The sequence below is a fragment of the Salvelinus sp. IW2-2015 genome, linkage group LG13, assembly GCF_002910315.2.
Source record: "Salvelinus sp. IW2-2015 linkage group LG13, ASM291031v2, whole genome shotgun sequence".
NCBI classification, from domain to species: Eukaryota; Metazoa; Chordata; class Actinopteri; order Salmoniformes; family Salmonidae; genus Salvelinus; species Salvelinus sp. IW2-2015.
Window position 1 is genome coordinate 50,334,157 of NC_036853.1, and position 9,355 is coordinate 50,343,511.

At 48.0% G+C, this 9,355-nt stretch overlaps 1 pseudogene; it reads left to right on the plus strand.

The window, feature by feature from the left end:
• The window catches only part of LOC111971334 (palmitoyltransferase ZDHHC5-A-like), a 49,197-nt pseudogene that overhangs the window by 16,495 nt on the left and 23,347 nt on the right, over positions 1 to 9,355 (plus strand).

Genomic DNA, 9,355 nt, shown 5'->3' on the forward strand with positions numbered 1-9,355 from the left:
ACACGTGTTTAGCAGATGTTATTGGTCACATACACGTGTTTAGCAGATGTTATTGGTCACATACACGTGTTTAGCAGATGTTATTGGTCACATACTCGAGTTTAGCAGATGTTATTGCGTGTGTAGCGAAAATGCTTGTGGTTCTAGCTCCGACAGTGCAGTAATATCTAACAGTGAATATCTAACAGTTTCACAACATATACCCAAAATACTCGTAAATCTAAGTAAGGAATGGATTAAGAATATATATATATATCTGTCAAAGCGGCATTGGACTAAGATACAGTGGCGTGGTATGGAGTACAGTATATACATATGAGGTGGGTGATGCAATATTTACAAATAATTGAASTAACTAAGATACCGTAGAATAGTGCGGAGTGCGGTTTATACGTGTGAGATGAGTAATGCAAGATAGGGAAATATTACTGAAGTGGCCAGTGATTCCTAATCTATGTCTATAGGCAGCCGCCTCTGATGTGCTCCATGTGCATTAGTGTTTGAATGATTCAGGGTCACCGGTCTGACTGTCACTTCCAGTCTCTGCATAGCTGAGCCTGATACCTACAGGCATGTCCCCTATTCGTCAGCCCGTTTAGAACCACATCGCCCTAATTACAGACCTGGCCGGCGTAATAGGCGGCACATTGGAGAAAAAAACGTTTCAAAAAGCGTTGTGCATTGGAAACGTTTTTATTGGACTAGTTCAGTTCGTCCCTCCCCATGTCTGTCTGTTTTTCTTCTGTTTGGTGCCTGATGAATACGACCCTGGGAAGGACCGGTGTTGAGTTGACTACTTCAACTGTTGAAGGGGAGATAGGGAGCGCCTAATTGGTTGAGGAACGTACAGTTCAACCCAATACAATTTCTAAGCACTTTGAGATTGAGGAAAAAGCACTAAGCCACTATAAATGCAAATTCTGTTCACGAATCATAATAACTTGCTGATGTTTGCACTCTAATAAGGACTTAGGACTTAGGAGTGAAATTCATGAGTCTGAATGGAGCTTGATCTCTGGTGCTGCATCTTATCGCTGTCTTCTCACCTAATGTGGCGCACAATGGGCTGTGTTCTGGACAAAACCTATTTTCGACAGAGGAGGTAGGCCTTCTGGGGAAAAATGGCAAAATGAGCGTCGTTATTGTGCAAGTTCAGGTTGTACCCTCTGTCCCGAGGAGCGCGCTCTCATTTTCGTGCCAGCCGTGGTGTCCTTCGCAGGCCCAGACGCACAGTCACAGTCACGCACGTTCACTCGGTCTCACTCGTGCGTTCACGGTTCGCGCCCTCTAACATGGGGTTGTGTCTGAATGGCACATGGGGCCCTGGYTATTGGGCTCAACTCCCATTTTGAGTTGGCTAATTATGAAAAGCGTCATCTCTCAACACCTTGTCATACACTGTTTGGAGACGAGGGACGGGACACTTTTTTTTTTTTATGTGTCTTTTTTTGTTCTCACACTCTTTCAGATGAATCCCTGGAGGGCTAACGGAATGTCTGCCAGACCCAATCACACACCTTGTTTTTATGGATTCGTTTTTTTAGGAACCAGAATGATTGCTGGCCGAGAGAACATTATATTTATATTTATATATATATATATATATATATATATATATATTGCCCACAGACGCACTCACGGTTGACGGACTCACTCGCGCGCGCACACACACAGTGACAACAGCAGATAACTTCCACAGCAGAAGCCAGGTGAACAACCGACGCATTCCTGCTAGACTAGTTGGTGCTCGACATTGAATGCTGTTTGTTTACGATGAAGTCCCATACATAGAGTTGCCTGTGGTTCACGATGGAGCTAAAGACGTGTATCTCTCTCTCCCACGCTTTTCCTCTCCCTCTCTTTCCCCTCTCTCTTATTCCCACCCTCCCTCTCTCTCTCTCTCCCCATCCCTCTCTCTCCCTCTATCCCTCTCTCTCCCTCTATCCCATCTGTCTCTCTCCCCACTCTCCTCCTCTCCGTCCCTATAGGAGCTGTATCCCAGCAGACGTCTAGAGGCGCCAGACGTATCTGACTAAAGAGAGGAGGATCACCAGTGACACGCCAGCGGGAGTGGAGAGAAAAGAAAGACCGTGCCTGTTGGAAAACCTGTTGGATTTAAACTTTTTTTTATTACAGATTATCACACTGCTCTCCTAACTGCCACCCTCCCCCTTTACACACACACACATGTACACACACACGTAGAGACACACACACGCAGAATCACACACACTGCTCTAGAAGTAGCCCTAGAGAGTCACAAACATCTCACAGTCACTCAGACACGCCCTCCGAGACCCAGAGTTGCTTCCCAGGGGTCGTAGTGGGAGGGTGTGCCCCCCCCCTCTCGGTGCACTCCGCTGGGGGACGGAAGTAGAGGAATGGCCCTGGGGGAATGGGAATTGCTGGCTGGCTGCCTCGCTCAGTGAGACGGTGGCTTATGTAACTAACGGCCCTCCTCATCCTCCTCTCCTTGGCTAGCTAACACAGCTGGGCCTTGGGTGTCTACAGACACTGGGGAGGAGCTCTTCATCAACCTCCATTAGGGAGATTCAGCTTCCAGCTTCTAATCTTCAGGCCCTTCCTCTCTGGGCTCAATTTCACATTGCTTTTTTTTTTTTAATCCTTTTTTTGTTTGTTATTCTTTAACCATTTTTCAGGAGGATCTTTCAGGGTGTTTTGGATATGTGCCCCCTCACGGACTACTGCAGGTTACAGGGACACACACAATTTGACCTGTGTACACGTCTTCTTCCACCCACACCTGTAGCAGGTGGGATCGACCTTTGAGACTTCCCGCTTGTCTCCCGTTGGCTCAGGGATGCCCCGACCAGGAAGAACAAAGTCTGAGCGTCCGCCTACGAGCACATTGGCGTTTTGAAGACGCTGTTTTGGACCCGAAGGGACGGCCTTTTTTATTTAGTGAGGAAACTCCTTGACTTCCAGAGCAGCGACAGGACTGCTCGATATTAGTCTCCGCTGATTTTTCGCTTTTGTTCTGATGATGTTTTGTTTTTCCTGTCTCCTCTGAGGATTGAGCCAGCCAGGGAGCAGAATACACAGAGACACAAATCCCACTTGGATACAATCAAAGACCATTTTGCTCTCCTTTTCTCTCTCTCTCTCTCTCTCTCTTTTTCTCTCTCTCTCTCTTTTTCTCTCTCTCTCTCTCTCTCTCTCTCTCTCACTCGCTCCCCCTTTGTTTACCCGTTTACACATTAGACCAGCTACAGTGATACCTTTCCATCGAGGCAGAAAATAAACTGTTAAGTTGCGATCTTTTTACGTCTTGACCCGCGTCAAATCCCCAAAAACCTTGCAATCGATCTCTACCTCTCGATCGCGCCATCCCCTTTTGACAACATCTGTGTCCGAGCCAAATTCATACTCAGTCGGTCTATATCACAGACAGAATAGGGTACAGACCCGAACAGGCTACAGACTGAACCGTACAATCTACAGACGGAAGCAATCTGTCATCTTCGTCTGGAAGGGGAGAAGGTTATTGGGTCTGAATGTCATTGAACTGAACCAGAGGTCGTTGAAATCTTAAGTTATTGATGCGGGCTTTCATTGAACAGGGAATGTATAGCAGGTCAACCGAAGCGATCTGCCTCATCCTCTGTACCTAACTGACATTTTGATCCCTCAAAGTTAAAAAAAAATATTTTATTTTTATTTTTATTTTACCGTTTATGAGTCTAAGGACTAGATGAGAGTGAGATTGTAATGAATAAATAAGAAATGTACGTTTTTAAAACGGCTTCACCAAATCATATACATTCTGCTTTACTGAGACRTCCTACTTCTTTTCTTTAGAAAAGGGAGGGTCCAGGATTTTTCTAAACCACACCGAAACAATCAAGCCATATCACAGCTTTTTTTTTTTATTGCACAATTTTATTTTTGTATCGTACAATCACTACGCCTTCAATTAAGTTATTTACCTCTCGCACATTTCTTGAAATTCCTTTTAAAAATGTCAAGATATTTACCCAAATCCGCTTTAAGGAACCATTGTTAAAGACGAAAAGAGAAACCAAGCAATTTAAAAGTATCGGCCCACAATTGAGCACAACTTGTCGTCGTCGTTCTCCTATATAAGCTCGATCTTATGAGAACACGTCTTTTAAATAGTGGCTCTGTTTAGCTTCATGTTCCAGTCTACTTTTATGTTGACATGTGTGTTGTCCGGAGGACAGCAAAACAAAAGGCCTTCTAGTGGAGTCTCTTTAAGCCTTTAGCTGTCAGAGTCCATCTCAATCAAATCCCCCCCCCCCCTCTATCTCTGTTTTATCTCCCCCTTTCAAATACCCTCTATCTCTGTCTTATCTCCCCCCTTTCAAATACCCTCTGTCTTATCTTACCCCCTCCTCTCAGACAAGGCCGAAGGTCAAGTTGAATAGACGTCCCACAACTTGAAGCAAAGGGACAGAGTTGTTTTATGAACACGCGGTTTAGGGAGGGCCGCTCTACCCTTTCTTTCTCTTCATCCCCCTCTTTCCGGTGAACATGCAGAGACGTGGGTCTTCTCTCGCCCTGGTCCGATTGAGAAGGGGACTCCTCTACCTCCCTCTCTAACCCCGTCAATCCCTCTCCCTCTCTCTCTCTCTGCCCTTTCTCTTAATCTCTCCCTCCCTCTTTATCTATAATCCATCCACACACCCCAGACAAATCCCCCTCCCTTCCCTCCCTGAGTAATCCCCTCCCCTCTCCCCCTGTGTGATGCCGGGCAGCAGTAAGAGTGGGGGTGTGGGTGGCCTCCCCTCGCCCCCCCACACCACCTCCCCGTCCCGGCCACTTCGCCCGTCCCGCTACGTGCCCGTGTCGGCGGCGACGGCCTTCCTGGTGGGATCCACCACGCTCTTCTTCTGCTTCACGTGAGTACGACCAAACCACACACTCATACACAGACGCTCTAACGCACAGCGTGTACACGTCCTACACAAGTCTCACACACACACACACACACACACACACACACACACACACACACACACACAAGACCGTCTCCTCAAACACACCCACACCTTTACATAAACACTGCTATCACCACACACACCCTCACTTGGTTTGTTCTCTGCCTGTCTAGAAAGACACTCACATGCACATCAGTCCTCACACACCAGTCCCCTACGGCCTGTGGTGTGACAGTTATTGAGTAGTGCACCATCAGTCAACCMCTGGCAATGGGACGGGGCAGAGCAACGTCAGACGTTAAAGAACGCACTCCTCTCTCTTACTCAACATGCTCCTCAGCTCTCTCTCTACTCATGTCCCTCATCACACATGCTCTCAGCTCTCTCTCTCTCTCTAGCTCAATATGCTCCTCAGCTCTCTTCTCTCTCTCTACTCAATATGCTCCTCAGCTCTCTCTCTCTCTCTCTTACTCAATATGCTCCTCAGCTCTCTCTCTCTCTCTACTGCAATATGCTCCTCAGCTCTCTCTCTCTCTCACTCAATATGCTCCTCAGCTCTCTCTCTCTCTCTCAATATGCTCCTCATGCTCTCTCTCTCTCTACGCTTTCAATATGCTCCTCAGCCTGCTCGCTCTCTGCTCTCTCTCTCGCTACTCAATATGCTCCTCAGCTCTCTCGCTCTCTCTGCTCTCTCTCTCTCTACTCAACATGTTCCTCAGCTCTCTCTCTCTACTCAATATGCTCCTCAGCTCTCTCTCTGCTCTCTTTCTCTCTACTCAACATGCTCCTCAGCTTTCTCTCACTCTCACTCTCTCACACATACACACACATTGAGTGTGTGACAGTAGTAGTGCAGAGTAGGATAGACAGGACAGATCAACGTCAGGGTGTGTGTGTGTGGAGGTCGTCTCCTGTCAGTTCATAGCTCTACTCCAGATAACAACAACCACCACCACCACCACCACCACCACCACCATGCTGGAATAGAGGGAAAATAGGCCAGCATCTGTCACCCTTAATAAAGAGCTGTTCTTCTCTCGCTCTCTCTCTGTCCCTCTCTCTTTTTTTCTCTCTCTGTCCCTGTCCTTCTATATCTATCTCATCCTCTCTCTCTTTCCTCTCGCTCTTTTTTTGCTCTCCGTCTCCCTCCTGAATATGCTCAACTCGGTTTAATCAGAAAGTGCTTTATTCACTAGACAAATGCAGTCTTTGCTAAACCTAGCGTGAACTCTCTCTCTCTCTCTCAGGGTGTTGGCCCGTTGTCCATGCGACATGCGGGTCACCCCATTCCCATGGCAATGCGACAAGCTGTTCCTAAACAGATACTGTTGACAATTTTGCTCCTGTMGTGCCACTGCCCTCCCTGTCAAAAACACGGTTTAAAAGGGCCACTCCTTTATTAAAACATTTCTTTACGCCAAAAAAACACGTGAGTGTGTGTTTATGCTGATCCTAGTAAGGGGATGTCATGCTAGTGTACTAAGAGTATTTGGTTCTCCAGGATGAGGATGAGGACAAGAGATGATTTCCGCGCTCCGCTCTATAAGACGGTGAGATCCGAGGCATCCAGTCAGGATGAAATGTTTCCACCTGCCGCTCTACAGACCGCCCCGCGCTGCACACTGCTCCGTGTGTGACAACTGTGTGGAGGTACGCGCACACACACACACCGTCTTCACATCAACATTACACTGGACCAGGGGTCAACTCTGTCATCACGCACCCTCTAAAGCAGGTCTCCAACCCTGTTCCTGGAGAGAGAGCGTCGCTGGTAGTTTCACTCCCAACCCTAAGGTAGCACACCTGATTCTAAGAATTAAGCTGCGTTAAAAGCTGATTCATGGTTACAACTTGTATAAAATACAAGAGTCTCCGGTGGTTGGATTTGAACAGAGCAGACTCGACGATGGGGGGTTTACTACAGGAGGTGTGGTTCTCCAGGAGCATGGGTGAAGTTACTACGAAGTGGGTTCGCAGGAGCATGTTGGATTAACGCTACAGGAGGGTGGTTCTCAACGATTGGTTCTAACAGGTGCTTCAGGATGGCTGGGTACCTACAGGAGGGGTTCTCCAGGAGCATGGTTGGATTGTAACCTACAGGAGGTGTTCTCCAGGAGCATTGGTTGAAGTAACCTACCAAGGAAGGTAGTTCTCCAGGACAGGGGTTGGAGAGATGCCTTTTGAACAAACCCTCTGTTGGAATGAGCCCCCCCGCCCCCGAGATTTCAACCCTTGTTATTATACGGCCATATAATAGCATCCCACTAGTCCTATGGACCGAGAGGCAACCACTCCTCGCAGGAGGGGGGCGCCCGAGAAACGAAGATCGGACGCTCTTGCGTAAAGCTCTCGTCCTATCAAGTAAAAGTGCCAAACACGCGTTACTGGACACAAACCGGTTGAAGACCACTTGTTCTGTCAGTGTCACACACCAAAATACCGCCAACACAAAATCTTCGCCACTGTCCCTTTTTAACTTTGTACAAACGGCTGCCTAAACTCGCCCTTTGCGTCCTGTCCCCGTCCCTCTCTCTCCCTCCCCCTCCAGGCTTTGCCACCACTGCCCGTGGATTCGAACAACTGTATCGGCCGAGGAACTACCGTTACTTCTTTTCCTTGTTCCTGCTGTCCCCTGACGGTCCACTCTGAGTGTTTGGCTTCGGCCTGCTCTAGTCCTCTACCACACACAGCAGGCTGGACAGGGTCTCACTCTGCCGCACGTATCCCTGTACACGGTGTCGGAATGTTCCTGAAAGGCCAGGAGAGTCAGGTTTTGGGGCGGGGGGACGGGGGGGTTAGTGGAGTTGTGTTGGTTGGTGGGAGGGTAGGTTTTTTGTGTGTTTGTGGAGGGTGTGGTTGGATGTTAGGTGGGTCGGGTGTGTTTTGGGGGGTGGTAGATTACTGTTCCATCTGTCTGACGGCGTGCTTCTATGAGTGTTTAATTTCAACGCATGTGGAAGTTTAGCCTTAGTGCACGTATGTAGGAATAGGACGCCATTTTGGACGCCAGCGCTAAGAGTGTTAGTTGTGTCTCCTTTTCTCTCCTTAACCGCTGGGTCTCTCATTATGGCAGTGATGTGGTGGGCTGGTCTGTCTTCATTCCCGGGTGGGCGTGGTCTCACTGGCTTCCAGCATGGTACTGGTGGCCGGGGACGGCCGAGCCAACGGAACAGGTACAACACATACACATGCAAAAACACCAGGCAATGAACCACAAGCCAACAGATACAACTGTAGTTTTCAAAGTGCTTTACCTCTTCAGAAGAATGTCCTAAATGGCCAAGGAGGGCTGGAACAAAAGCTGGCGCCGATTTAATTTGACCGGATCCACCGGAAACAGGATCCAACACCTCTCGGTTTGGACTGTTTCGGTCCGGAACCTATTTTTGGCCGGATCCGGCTATCTCCTTGTCGCTCAAAAAAAGGGAGAATGTCACTTTTTGCCAATGTTAAAATGTGAATAAGGGCGGTCAAAGTTCCATTCGAGTGCCTCTGGTGAATTGTCCTCCTGTACCTAGTTTGAGACCAACGTTGGCCATGGCTGTAGTGGGTAGGCACGCTTGTACTCTCGCAGACTAGAATGAGAGTCACTTTCAGAAGATCTCTCTCTGCCTCTGCTAGACATGAGCCTGCAACTCTCAATCTTTCCAGAGTTCCATTCATCATTTATTTATAGACAATAGCAAGGTTCTGGAGAGCTGCAGCACCCCTCATGAACTGAGAATACATTAGCCAAGTATAGCGGTCACTGCTGTCTGTCAAATAAAGGAAATGTTCAGAATAGCCTACTACACCATGAGGAAGCCTAGATTTAGCCACAGAGATCAGTAGCTTGCTTTAAACAATGGACCTAGCTGTGGATGAGTGTTAGCCCCAATAACAAGCACACAGCCCTAACAGTCGGGAAACGCACGGCAAACTCGGTCATGAACAGCAGGCCAGACACATACAGGTTGGAAAGCAAATGGTTCCTGCTTGAAAGACAATAGTCTGATCTGGCTGTAGGCGAACAAAATATCTTGATCAACTTCCAAATATTGTTTTACAAAGCAAAACGAGGTGAGAGGTAGGCTTTTGCACCGACGCGTCGGCCGCGCGGGCGAGAGAGCTGCGCATCCTATCGGGAGTCAGTGAAACTGGAAAGCATTTTTTAGGACTATAATTTCCTCCTACAATAGCGTCTCCACACACCTAGACCTCCAGGCTATTGTGGATTCAGACCAGGTCGGTTTTGTATGAGTCTTAAGAGTCTCAGTTTCGGAGTGTCAAAAGAGCCGTCATTTCATTGAGCGTGCTAAACAAATTCTGCCGCGTCGTCCAGTCATGTCAAGATGATGCCGACTTGCATGAAATGCTTTTATGAAGCGGCGATTTTCCCCGGACCCGAGGCTCTAATGTTCCCAACGTGTGAACCTTCTGTAAGTTCTCTAACTCTA